General features: G+C 41.4%; 1 long non-coding RNA gene across 1 annotated transcript; it reads left to right on the top strand.

Annotated features, from left to right (window-relative positions):
• The first annotated feature begins 13,360 nt into the window (after nt 1–13,360).
• LOC137544183 (uncharacterized) lies at nt 13,361–14,473 on the top strand. Its single transcript, XR_011025766.1, has 3 exons — nt 13,361–13,441; nt 13,744–13,858; nt 14,401–14,473. It is a non-coding gene; the product is annotated as an uncharacterized lncRNA (long non-coding RNA).
• The last annotated feature ends 282 nt before the right edge of the window (nt 14,474–14,755 follow it).

Genomic DNA, 14,755 nt, shown 5'->3' with positions numbered 1-14,755 from the left:
AAAGTGCCACACATGTGGTATCGCCATACTCGGGAGAAGTAGTATAATGTGTTTTGGGGTGTATTTTTACACATACCCATGCTGGGTGGGAGAAATACTTCTGTAAATGACAATCTTTTGATTTTTTTACACACAATTGTCTATTTACAGAGGTATTTCCCCTTCCCCCCCCAGCATGGGTATGTGTAAAAATACACCCCAAAACACATTGTACTACTTCTCCCGAGTATGGCGATACCACATGTGTGGCACTTTTTTGCACCCTAACTGCGCTAAGGGCCCAAAGTCCAATGAGTACCTTTAGGATTTCACAGGTCATTTTGAGAAATTTCGTTTCAAGACTACTCCTCACGGTTTAGGGCCCCTAAAATGCCAGGGCAGTATAGGAACCCCACAAATGACCCCATTTTAGAAAGAAGACACCCCAAGGTATTCCGTTAGTACTATGGCGAGTTCATAGAAGATTTTATTTTTTGTCACAAGTTAGCGGAAATTGATTTTAATTGTGTTTTTTCACAAAGTGTCATTTTCCGCTAACTTTTGACAAAAAATAAAATCTTCTATGAACTCACCATACTCCTAACGGAATACCTTGGGGTGTCTTCTTTCTAAAATGGGGTCATTTGTGGGGTTCCTATACTGCCCTGGCATTTTAGGGGCCCTAAACCGTGAGGAGTAGTCTTGAAACGAAATTTCTCAAAATGACCTGTGAAATCCTAAAGGTACTCATTGGACTTTGGGCCCTTTAGCGCAGTTAGGGTGCAAAAAAGTGCCACACATGTGGTATCGCCGTACTCAGGAGAAGTAGTATAATGTGTTTTGTGGTGTATTTTTACACATACCCATGCTGAGTGGGAGAAAGATCTCTGTAAATGGACAATTGTGTGTAAAAAAAATTAACAAATTGTCATTTACAGAGATATTTCTGCCACCCAGCATGGGTATGTGTAAAAATACACCCCAAAACACATTATACTACTTCTCCTGAGTACGGCAATACCACATGTGTGGCACTTTTTTGCAGCCTAACTGCGCTAAGGGGTCCAAAGTCCAATGAGCACCTTTAGGCTTTACAGGGGTGCTTACAATTTAGCACCCCCAAAATGTCAGGACAGTAAACACACCCCACAAATGACCCCATTTTGGAAAGTAGACCCTTCAAGGTATTCAGAGAGGGGCATGGTGAGTCCGTGGCAGATTTCATTTTTTTTTTGTCGCAAGTTAGAAGAAATGGAAACTTTTTTTTTTTTTTCTCACAAAGTGTCATTTTCCGCTTACTTGTGACAAAAAATAATATCTTCTATGAACTCACTATGCCTCTCAGTGAATACTTTGGGATGTCTTCTTTCCACAATGGGGTAATTTGGGGGGTATTTATACTATCCTGGAATTCTAGCCCCTCATGAAACATGACAGGGGGTCAGAACAGTCATAGATGCTTGAAAATGAGAAAATTCACTTTTTGCACCATAGTTTGTAAACGCTATAACTTTTACCCAAACCAATAAATATACACTGAATGGGTTTTTTTTTTCATCAAAAACATGTTTGTCCACATTTTTCGCGCTGCATGTATACAGAAATTTTACTTTATTTGAAAAATGTCAGCACAGAAAGTTAAAAAAATCATTTTTTTGCCAAAATTCATGTCTTTTTTGATGAATATAATAAAAAGTAAAAATCGCAGGAGCAATCAAATAGCACCAAAAGAAAGCTTTATTAATGACAAGAAAAGGAGCCAAAATTCATTTAGGTGGTAGGTTGTATGAGCGAGCAATAAACCGTGAAAGCTGCAGTGGTCTGAATGGAAAAAAAGTGGCCGGTCCTTAAGGGGTAGAAAGCCCTAGGTCCTCAAGTGGTTAACAGCAAACATCCCCTAGATAACAGGCTTACATGAATGTGTCAAAAGGAGGGCGGATTGAATTACCTCCTGGTCAAAGTATCCTTATCTTATCTGAAATTGAAAGTTTCTGTTATTTGCATTTTAACCTCCTTAGCGGTAACCCCGTGTGTGACACGGGGTAAGCCGCCGGAGGGTGCCGCTCAGGCCCTGCTGGGCCGATTTGCTTAATTTTTTTTTTGCTGGACGCAGCTAGCACTTTGCTAGCTGCGCCAGCACCCCGATCGCCGCCGCCGCGCGCCCGATCGCCGCTATCCGGTGCGGCGCGCGGCCCCCCCCCCCCCCAGACCCCGAGCGCTGCCTGGCCAATCAGTGCCAGGCAGCGCCGAGGGGTGGATCGGGTCTCCCAATGACGTCCCGACGTCGCTGACGTCGGTGACGTCATCCCGCCCCGTCGCCATGGCGACGGGGGAAGCCCTCCAGGAAATCCCGTTCTTTGAACGGGATTTCCTGATCGCCTATCGCCGGAGGCGATCGGCGGGGCTGGGGGGATGCCGCTGAGCAGCGGCTATCATGTAGCGAGCCCTCGGCTCGCTACATGATAAAAAAAAAAAAAAAAATTAAAAAAAACTGTTGCGCTTCCCCCTGGCGGTATTTTTCATACCGCCAAGGGGGTTAAAGATAGGCTTGTCACTGTGGCAAAAAAAAAAAAAAAAAGACTTCCAACAATCCTATTGGCACTGCACAATTCAGCACAGTTCAGCAAGGTAACACAGAAGAGGTACAAAAAAATAAAAAAAAAATTAGGGGACATATTAGGGGGTATATTTTTTTTTGAAAAAAACAGGGGGGGGGGGGGGGGGGGGGTGTACACATATATATGGGGCAATAACTATTTTAGCCAGTTTTAAAACAAAGCGGAAGTGAAAAAAACTCACTTCAGATTAGATACCTAGTTAAAGAGACTATGTAACAACATTTTCAGCCTTATTTCTTCTATCCTATAAGTTCCTATACATGCTCTAATGTGGTCTGGATTACTGCAGCCTTTTCTAGTTGCACTGTCTCTGTAATATATCATTTTTTTTTTGTCAAGCATTGTCAATCCTGGGAGGAATGGGCTGCCTCTGCTGTAATGAATACAAGTTATGCACGCCCCCTGCAGGCTCTGTGTGCTTTGTTTACTCCTCACAGACATTGTCTCTTCTCTCAGTTTCAGCTTGTCTGTGATGCAGTTTGTGAGGCTGAGGGGGGAGGGAGCTGCCCGTCACATGCTGAGAAACTGTGGGAATCCCAGACTGGAGTGCAGATAATTCACTATGTAATAAGAACTTGCAGTATACTGCAACATGATATATATATATATATATATATATATATATATATATATATATATATATATATATATATATATATATATATATATATATATATATATATATATATCCTACCTAATAAAAGGCGATATATATATATATATATATATATATATATATATATATATATCTCCTACCTAATAAAAGGCAAGTGTCCCTGCATCCCATGTCCGTCCGTCAGTGCTTTTTGTGCACTGCGCATGTGCAGGGATGCAAAGACACTGCCGAGAGCCGGAGGAGGATGGGGCCAGAAGGGGCGGGTGTGTGTGCGTCGCACGCGGCGGGTGGGCACGCGCGTGATGGGTGCACACGACGGGAGCATGGTGGGCATTAGGGACAGTCCTAGCCCGTTTTTAAATAGGCTAATTCACTAGTATATATACACACACACACGCGCACACGCGCACACACGCACACACACACACATATTAGTGTGTGTGTGTGTGTGTGTGTGTGTGTGTGTGTGTGTGTGTGTGTGTGTGTGTGTGTGTGTGTGTGTGTGTGTGTGTGTGTGTGTGTGTGTGTGTGTGTAAATATATATGTTTTTTGTGTGTAAACACTGCCTAAAACTGGCGATTGAATGCCAGGATCACGGCGGGGAGCGGCAGACATGGCAAAGAGGGATCTGGGAGATCACAGTGACTCGATTGGTATGTTTTTTATTGTACAAATCGGAGAGTACAGATTCTCTTTAAAGCGGACCCAAACCAAACATATTTAATTCAAAATATTTCGTTGCACCACTCTGACACATACAAAGATAAATAAAGACTCCTTCAAGCCTGTGAGCATTTCAGTGCATGCTTTTCACCCTTCTCTTTTCATAACTAGGGTTATACAGGTGGCAGCCATTACTTCTGAGCTTAGTAGGAGGTTTTAGATCATGGGTGTGTTTGTCATCAGCTACCTTCCCTCACAGGGGCATTGTCTATGTGAAATCTCACACAAGCTGAGATCACCTCCCCTGTGACATCATCAGTAGCGGCCTGTGTTTTGTTTTTGTTTGTTTTCTCCTCCACCAGTTTGCCGGAAAAATCCCGGCAATATGAAAGGAAGGGAGGGGTTCCTTCAATAAATGTAAAATATTTTATATTTGTCATCATGCAGCTGAAAAAAAGCTGCTATTTATCATTATAATTTAGAAAATAGATTTTATTTCTGAAATCTTGTATTTTTAGTTTGGGTCCACTTTAAGAAGAGGGAAGGCTCTGTATCCTACTAATATAATAAATGGGAAAGTTCGGATGTTTGGATGTTTGGATGTTTGGATGTTTGGATGTTTGTTACTCTATCACGCAAAAATGGCTGAACGGATTTGAATGAAATTTGGCACACACATAGTACATTACCTGGAATAAAGTATAGGATACTTTTTATTCCCATAACCAAAAAGGGTGCGGAGAAAAATACAAATTTCATTGGAAAATGTAAACTGCAGCCATTCTTACACTGTTAATGGTAGGGTTCTCAAACTTTGCACAGTTGGTCGTTGGGTGACTGGGATTAATATTCAGAAAGGTGGGTGGAGTCTATAAAAGCCAATCAAAATTAACCTATTGATTTTCAAGGGGAATATTTACATTGCTGCCATTTTTGCACTGTTAATGGCACAAGCCTCAAACCTGGTACAGTTGATCATTGGGTGACTAAGGTTCAATTTCAGAAAGGGGGTGGAGCCACAAACAGCCAATTAGATTTGTTTCATTTCAATGCAAATTATTGATGCCAAACACCGCAAAGATCACAAACTTGGTAATTGATTAATTGTGTGTTAGGGTTAGAAAAGTGGGCACAGCCAACACCAGCCAAATACATAAAAGGGCAACGCCGGGTCATAAGTGGGCGGAGACAAATAAAAATTTTACTGGGAAAATGTAAACAACAGCCATTCTTACACTGTTAATGGTAGGGTTCTCAAACTTTGCACAGTTGGTTACTGGGTGACTGGGATTAATATTCAGAAAAGTGGGTGGAGTTTATAAAGGCCAATCAAAATTAACCTATTGATTTTCAAGGGGAATATTTACATTGCTGCCATTCTTGCACTGTGGCACAAGCCTCAAACCTGGTACAGTTGATCATTGGGTGACTAGGGTTCAATTTAAGAAAGGGGGTGGAGCCACAAACAGCCAATTAGATTTGTTTCATTCCAATGCACATTATTGATGCCAAACACTGCAAAGCTCACAAATTTGGTAATTGAGTAATTGATTAATTGTGTGTTAGGGTTAGAAAAGTGGGCACAGCCAACACCAGCCAAATACATAAGCGGGCAAAACCGGGTCATAAGTGGGCAGAGACAAATACAAATTTTACTGGGAAAATGTAAACTGCAGCCATTCTTACACTGTTAATGGTAGGGTTCTCAAACTTTGTACAGTTGGTTACTGGGTGACTGGGGTTAATATTCAGAAAAGTGGGCAGAGCCTACAAAAGGCAATCAAAAATTACCTATTGATTTTTCAGGGGCATATTTAATTGCTGCCATTCTTGCACTGTTAATGGCACAAGCCTCAAACCTGGTACAGTTGATCATTGGGTGACTGGGGTTTAAATTTATAAAAGGAGGTGGAGCCACAAACAGCCAATCTGATTTGTTTAATTTTAATGCAGGTTATTGATGCCAAAGACCACAAAGCTCACAAACTTGGTCATTGAGTAATTGATTAATTGTGTGTTAGGGTTAGGAAAAGTGGGCGCAGCCATCACCTGCAAAATACATAATTGGGCAATGCCGGGTCATCAGTAGGCGGAGACAAATGCAAATTTCACTGAGAAAATGTAAACTGCAGCAATTCTTACACTTTTAATGGTAGGGTTCTCAAACTTTGCACAATTGGTCACTGGGTGACTGGGATTAATATTCAGAGAAGTGGGTGGAGCCTACAAAAGCCAATCAAAATTCACCTATTGATTTTCAAAGGGAATATGTAATTGCTACCATTCTTGCACTGTTAATGGCACAAGCCTGGTACAGTTGGTCATTGGGTGACTGGGGTTCAAATTCAGACAAAGGGGTGGAGCCACAAACAGCCAATCAGATTTGTTTAATCCCAATGCAAATTATTGATGCCAAAGACTGCAAAGCGCACAAACTTGGTCATTGTGTGTTAGGGTTAGAAAAAGTAGGCGGAGCCAACACAAGCCAAATACATACCCGAACAATGTCAGGAAATCAGTGGGTGGAGAAAAATACTAATTTAATTGGGAAAATGTAAACTGCAGCCATTCTTACACTGTTAATGGTAGGGTTCTCAAACTTTGCACAGTTGGTCACTGGGTGAGTGGGATTAATATTCAGAAAGGTGGGTGGGGCGTACAAAAGCCAATCAAAATTCACCTATTGGTTTTTAAGGGGAATATTTAATTGCTGCCATTCTTGCACTGTTAATGGCACAAGCCTCTTGCACTGTTAATCAGCTGTACCTGGTACACTTGGCCATTGGGTGATTTGGGTTCAAATTCAGAAAAGGGGTGGAGCCACAGCCAATCAGATTAATTTTATTTCAATGCAAATTATTGATGCCAAAGGCCGCAAAGCTCACAAACTTGGTCATTAAGTAATTAAGTAATTGTGTGTTAGGGTTAGGAAAAGTGGGTGGGGCCAACACCAGCCAAATACATACCCAGGCAACGCCGGGCGTCCAGCTAGTAGTATATAGAGCCTTCCTGTTCTTCTGTCCTGCCCATCATTGCTCCGCTGTCTGGCGGTAAAGCTGTTCAACCTGCTGGGTCAAAAAGCTATTTGGAACTACAGTACTTGTCTCTCCGAGTAGGTCCACGGATGAGTGAATCACGACTGCACAGCACATGCCTGAATCCAGACTGAACACATGCACAGTAACGATGCATCTTCCTCAGAACCACTTTGGTGCATGAGTAGTACTGAAGAGCTTTTTGGGTAAACAGCTTTATTGACTGAAAGCAGAGGAACAATGGGCTGGATGGAGGAACAGGAAGGCTCTATGTGCTATCCCGAGCCTTCCCTCTTCTTAGGTAAGTATCACTCTGGGTTTGCTTTAAACAGGCAACTGTCTAGTTGTTACAGTGCAGTATGTACCTCATTTATTAATGTTAACAAACATTGATCCACTCTGAGTACTTCAACAATGACATGTAACCGTTACTATGGATGAGAGAGTCTATCAAAAGCAATACAGCACAGAACTGGAACTGGAAAATTAATGTTTCTCATCCTGTTTCCACTATTTTAACTCCTACGCTGTCCTTGTACTGTAATATCTATTTTGTCTGTCCATGTATCATATTGCATGTGTCTGTTAAAGAGATTAAGAGAACCTGTACAGAGTAAAAATATTTAAAATAAACACATGAGGTAACTTCAAATGAACATTAGATAGTTACCTTGCCATCAGTTCCTCTCAGAAGCTCACCATTTTCTTCTGAGAATGATCTCTTCCAGTTCTGACAATATTTTGTCAGATCTGAAATTTATCAGTTGCTGTCAGTAAAATATCAGTTGCTGTCAGTTATAGCTGAGAGGAAAACTGATGTACCAGGTAATGTACATGTTTCCCTATGGCTCAAGTGGGAGATGTTACAGTTTAACTGTGTGCTGACCAGAAAGCTGTTATGGGTAATGGCCCTTTTCAAAATGGAGGACGGAAAATTCCCTTGATCACAGTGAACAAACAGGACGCGGGACAGGAGAAAGACACTGAGGAGTAGACTACGTGGAAGGTAAGTATGACTTGGGTATGCTTATTTTGACTTTTAATTTTCAGTTCAGGTTTTCTTTAAGTAACTCCCAAGTCTAAATCCTTGTAAGTGTAAACTTATATGGCCAAATAAAATTATTCTGATTCTGATAGACAAAAACTGGGACAAGCTGAAAGCAAATACAGTTTAGTAATTAGAGTAAACTCAGGGAGGTATAATTGTACTCACATAAACCTCTAAGACAACAGTTATGTAGAGAGGTAGGGAGATTAGGTACCGCTCACTAATGGATGGCCTTGTTCCAAAAAAAAGGCTGATTTCTCGGTAACGGCACATAGAATCATTAGATCACAAAGGTTGGGGGAAAGGAAAAAGTTTGCTGGAAGTGTCCAATAGCATAGAATAGTTACAAATATAAAATCTAAGGTATGCAATGTAGGTGGAGGGCTTACCTCCAAGAGTGAGTGAACAGACAGGTGTTGTCTTCTCCTTCCAAACACATCTGTCACTCTTCAACCTTTGAAATCTTTAAAGGACAACTGCAACGACAGGGATGTGGAGGCTGCCATATTTATTTCTTTTAAACAATACCTGTTGCCTGGCTATCCTGCTGATGTTCTGCCTCTGCTACTTTTAGCCATAGACCCTGAACAAGTATGCAGCATATCAGGTATTTCTGACATTATTGTCAGATCTGACAAAATTATCTGCATGCTTGATTCTGGTGTGATTCAGACGCTACTGCAGTCAAATAGATCAGCAGGGCTGCCAGGCAACTGGTATTGTTTAAAAGAAAATAAATATGGCAGCTTCCGTATCCCTCTTTTTACAGTTGTCATTTAAGCACTCCCCTAAAATTCTTTCAGACAAGCATATGCTCTAAGGCCATTCTCCTTCAACCTTTGGCCAAGTTGTGCTACTTACTAAATATAACCTAAGATCAAACTGCTTCATGATATACTTATTTTTAATTACCTCACCTCTTGTCCCCCCCCCCTTACTTTAGATTAGGAGTGACCAAAGTCCGGCCCACGGTCCATTTGTGGCCTGCCAAGCCTTTTTCTAGAGGCCCCCAAAGCTTTTCCTAGTTTTTAATTATGTGGCCCACAGGCAGGCTGTTGCTGCGACACCGCATGCATGAACAGTTGTAATAATGTGGCAGTTGTGCTGCATCCCTTGGTGTCCAGGAGGCAACAGCTCTCTCACTCCAAGTCACTGCTATGTTTCTTCCCCTCTGCTCTCCCGTAGACCCATAGTGTTCACTACAAGTCTACAAAAAAAGTTGCCACTGAAGTCTATCATATGTAGACTTTGGCGGTCATTTTTTTTTTTTTTTTTTGTAGTCCTATAGAAAACTTTAAAGGAGTAAGAGAGAGCGGAGTGGGAGGACAGAACAGCAACTTGGGGTAAAAGAGTGGCGGCTTTCTGGACACCAGAACTGTTGGTGCCTGTGATGCCCGAGCATGATGAGGAGGAAGAGTGGGGTGGGGGAGTGGCAGAACTTCCAACTTGGTGAGAGGAGTGAGGAGGAGCCCCAGTATAGCAGCAGCCACCACTGTGCCAACAGCATCTGCCACTGTGCCAGCAGCAGCACTAAACCCCAATGATTAGCAGCCACCACTGTGCCAGCTACAGCACTAAACCTCAATGATTAGCTATGACAACTGTGCCAGCAGCAGCAATAAACGCCACTGATTAGCAGCCATCACTGTGACAGCAGCAGTAACAGGCACTGATTAGCAGCTGTCCCTATGCCAGCAACAGTAACAGCCACTGATTAACAGCTGCCACTAGGCCAGATGCAGTAAAAGTCACTGAATAGAAACTGCCACTGTGCCAGTAGCAGTAACAGCCACTGATTTGCAGTCAACACTATGCCAGCAGCAGTAACAATCGATGATTAGCAGGTGCTACTCTGCCAGATGTAGTAAGAGCCAATGAATAGAAACTGCCACTGTGCCAGTAGCAGTAACAGCCACTGATTTGCAGTCAACACTATGCCAGCAGCACTTAATGCCACAGATTAGCAGCTGACACTATGCCAGCAATAGTAACAGGAAACTGATTAGCAGCGGCCACTATACCAGCAGCAACACTAAATGTCACTGATTATGCCAGCAGCTGCCACTGTGCCAGTAGTAGCCAATGATTAGCAGCTGCTATCATGCCAGCAGCAGTAACAGCCCCAACTATGCCAGCAGCAGTAACAGCCACTGGTTAGCAACAGCCACTGCTCCAGCAGCAGTGTCTTGCAGAGATCTTAATGCTTGTCCAGAGGGGCAATCAGCAAAAAGAAATTGAGTTTAATTTTGCTAATTTGAGTTCCTGGCAGTCTCAAGAACGCTGATAGGGTGCTCGGGTCCTAGGGTCCTCGGTCTAAAAAGTTTGGACATCCCTCCTTTGGATTGCAAGCTCACAAGTGCAGGGCTCTCTCACTCTTTTGTGTCACAGTACATTTTGATCATCACATTTGTCACTGTTATTACTCTGTTTACCAATTTTGTATTATTTACCATTATTACATTATTTTGTGTATACCATTGTCTGTATTATTATGTACCTCACGCTTGCGCTTACTCTCTGTAGAACACCATGTAATGTCTGAGTTCTTTTTAAACCAATAATAATAATAATTGTCATAGTTAAGTAATAAAAAACGTGCCTGTGGCTCACTTCTGCCTGACTCTTATTTGGAGGTAAGTCTATCACATACACGCTATACCCAGGTTGTTTTACATTTTAATTACTTTATACCATTGGGTATCTGTAGCAAGATTTGGATATCTGTAGCAAGATTTGGGTATAGCTTGAAAATTAGCAGTTGTACAGGTTATCCTCTATAATAAAACCTAACTGTCCCTGCGTCATCATCTTTCCCTGTCTGTGTGTCTGTGGTGCGCAGTACAGTCTACCGTTGTGACAGGAGGACGGGCCAGGGAGACGGGCGGTCGGGTGCGGGCATGTGCACTAAAATGGATCGGCGGTGGCGGCGGTATCACCACCTAGAGTCCATTTTTAAATGGACTTAGGTAGACTAGTGGAGAAATAAATAACTAAATGCTCATTTATACTATGTTTCACTTCAGGCTGTGTCAAGTTGTTTGTATGAGTTTATGCAGCGACTTTGTCAAGCATTTTATTATTGCCACGGGAATAAACTTCAGGCTCCTTTTACACTTGGGTGATTTTTTGATTTTAAGCTTCTACTGAACAAATCATTTTTTTTAGCTCTGACATGAGCAATGCACCAGTTGAAAAGTCAAAAGCTAAAAAGGCCTAAATGTCACTGAAGCAATATTTCTGAAAACTGTCTCTGGCAAGTGATCGCTGACTAGTTGGCTATGCAAAGACCCACAGTGGAAGAGAAGGTCAGGTACCTTAAATAATAGATGCAGTTTTTATGGTAAAGCATGCTATTTTATATATTTCTTCCCGCCAAGTATAGGACAGTGAATAAAAAATGACACCACACATAAAATATATAGTGTTTGGCTATAGAATAGGTAAAATGATTTTGTTTCTCTACGCCTGTGTGCTCAGCAGGTGTACAGAAGGAGCTGTGCTTTATGGACAGATTTATTTTGTACTAAAGGAATTGATGCAGTGATACAAGTGAACACAGTGGAGATTGACTGCTCTTCATTGGACATAACCTTTATTAAATTATCAACATGGAATTTGAGTGAGATAAGAAAAATGTCAAAGAAAAGCTGCAGTATGTTTATATTAATCATTTTAGTTTGGTACAAGGTCGGTGTATAGCTCTGCTTTACCTGTGTCATGGCTGTCGTGTGTGTGTGTGTGTGTGTGTGTGTGTGTGTGTGTGTGTGTGTGTGTGTGTGTGTGTGTGTGTGTGTGTGTGTGTGTGTGTGTGTGTGTGTACATTCTACAGTTTCAAGCAAGCAAATGACAAAGAAGTGGTGTTGTCCTAGTATGACAATTAAAAATGTATCATATAATAACATTGCATATGAGAAGAACAAATCCAAACAAGGATGACCAATCCACTGCTCCTGCTCCCACCCACCCCCAATCAGACCGCTCAGGGAGACCCACCTTGAAGTCTAGTCTACCCACTGAACCCATCTTTAGAAGGATAAAGAGTGCCTCAAAGTCTCCATGTGATTGTATTATATTTGCCTTCCATGATTATGCTGTGTCTTGATTTCTTTTTTAATAACTTTTTAATATTTTTTTTACTTTTAATAACTATGTTTAAACTATAGGTTGTTACAAAACATTTCTTGTGATAATGACAAAGCAGTGGATTGAGGTGATAGTAGCAATGGACCCTGCTGTTAAAGTCACTGGGGTATAACCTCACTTCACACTGCAAGACGGATACAGTTACACCACCCAACAGAAAAATCCTACATGTTTCACCCCCCCCCTAAAATGGGGGGCTTTGCCAGGGGTACATTAAAGGACCACTATCACCAAAAATGGTAAAATTGAAAATACATGTAAACATATACAAATAAGAAGTACATTTCTTCCAGAGTAAAATGAGCCATAAATTACTTTTCTCCCATGTTGCTGTCACTTACAGTAGGTAGTAGAAATCTGACAGAACCGACAGGTGTTGGACTAGCCCATCTTCTAATGGGGGATTCTCAGGGTTTTGTTTAGTTTCAAAAGCACTTAGTGAGTGGTAGTTGCTCCATCCACCAGCCAAAAAACTGTGCAGCGAGCAGGGAGGCTGACCAGCATCAATGTATAAATCAGGGAGTGTCTTTATATAGAAAGAAAGCTTTGCTGAGAATCCCCCATGAGGAGATGGGCTAGTCAAACAAAAAACGTCGGTTCTGTCAGATTTTTACTATCCACTGTACGTGACAGCAACATAGAAGCAACATAGAAGAGTAATTTACGGCTCATTTTACTCTGGAAGAAACATACTTCTTATTTGTATATGTTTACGTGTATTTTAAATTTTGTGATTTTCGCAATAGTGGTCCTTTAAGTACTCGTGCTGAAGTGCCCTGTCCTAAAGTGCAAAAGACTATCTAAACATACAACATCATATCATAACAAAATGGCAGCCTTTCGGCTCTTATAGCAACCATCATTCTTGCAGTGTGAAGTGAGGTTATAGCCCAGTGACATTAACAGAGGGGTCTATTGCTACTATTACCTTAAAAAGAGGAACTGTCGCAAAAATCTTAAAATGTAAAACACATACAAATAAGAAGTACATATCTCCCAGAGTAAAATGAACCATACATTACTTTCTCCTATGTTGCTGTCACTTACAGTAGGTAGTAGAAATCTGACAGAACTTACAGGTTTTGGGCTAGTCCATCTCTCCATAGGGGATTCTCAGCATGGCCTTTATTCTTTATAAAGACATTCCTTGAAAAAGATTTACAGAAAGATGCTGGCCAGCCTCCCTGCTTGCTGCACACTATGTTGGCAGTTGGACGGAGCAACTGCCATTCACTAAGTGCTTTTAAAAATAAAGAAAACCCTAAGAACCCGCTATGAGAAGATGAGAAGATGAGCTAGTCCAAAATCTGTCGGTAATGACAGATTTCTACTTCTTATTGTAAGTGACAGGAACATAGGAGAAAAGTGATTTATGACTCATTTTACTTTGTCGTTCGTCGTGCCAGGGCAGCAGAGCGCGGAGGCTGCAGACATTTCTTCTGTCATGTGTATGTGTTTTAAATTTTAAGATTTTAGTGACAGTTCCTCTTTAATCCACAGCTTTGTCATTATCACAGCCAATGTTTTGTAACAACCTATGGTTTTAACATAGTTATTAAAAGTTAAGTTTTAGACCTTCATTCTCCTCCAAGCTTGGGTTATATTTTGTGTATTTACTCTAATCAGGTGTGTGTATTGCAGGTAACCATCTGGCCAGGTAACATTGTAGGCACTGAAGGATGCTGGTAGGACTGGGGAGAATAGCAATCAAGACAGAGCAGGATAGTGGAGTGTGTATATAATAATACAAGAACAGGTGAGATGGCTAGACATTATTGTGGGGTCTTTGTTTTATGTTACTAAGTGTATTTGTGTAACAACTAATAAACTCAATGTTTATCAAGAATGGATAAAAATGTATAGTCAGTTCCACCCCACTTTCCACTTAAATATATACAAAACAATCCACAAGGGGTTTTAAATGAACAGCAACAGTCTTTAATTCTTCATAAATGTCATATCATTTGATTGCAGTCGTATGAATAGGATATCCAATCCCAACACCGCACAATTCCCTGACAAGTGTTTCACAGCCAAAGGCCGCTTCCTCAGAGGCAAACAAATACGTTCAGTCAAAGTAGGCCGAACAATCCGTATGAAGATAAACGTATGGGTCACAATCTGTAGTGCTGTTGCTCAGGGACTAATCCATATGGGATGTAGCTGTTTCCCTATTCATACGACTGCAATCAAATGATATGACATTTAAGAAGAATTAAAGACTGTTGCTGTTCATTTAAAACCCCTTGTGGATTGTTTTGTATATAATAAACTCATAAGTTGTTATTTTCATTTCAGGTTTACTTTAAAGAATACCCAAGCTAGTCTTATAAAATGGGGGCTACTGCAATATATGGACATGGGTTATGAGGCTTACCACTCCTCCCGATCCCTTCCTACATGGTGGGGGAAGGAGCTGAGAACACCTAGGCAGAAAACCATGAGGATTGGATGGAAGGCAGGCTAATGTGGCACGCTGCAGGAGACCAGGCCTGATGACCACACATACTTTTACATGCTGTCAAACTCTGGATGATTGTGAGTGTATCTCTGATTTAAAAACTTTTGGTACGCTGTGAATGGTACTCTGCTTTATTGAGGTGGTCTTTACCAGCTAGCAGTCCTGATTGGATGCCAAGAAGATGTTGTGTAA

This window comes from Hyperolius riggenbachi, chromosome 2 (genome assembly GCF_040937935.1).
Source record: "Hyperolius riggenbachi isolate aHypRig1 chromosome 2, aHypRig1.pri, whole genome shotgun sequence".
Taxonomy (NCBI): domain Eukaryota; kingdom Metazoa; phylum Chordata; class Amphibia; order Anura; family Hyperoliidae; genus Hyperolius; species Hyperolius riggenbachi.
Note: the sequence above shows the minus strand (reverse complement) of the source record. Positions and strands in the feature narration are given on the sequence as shown.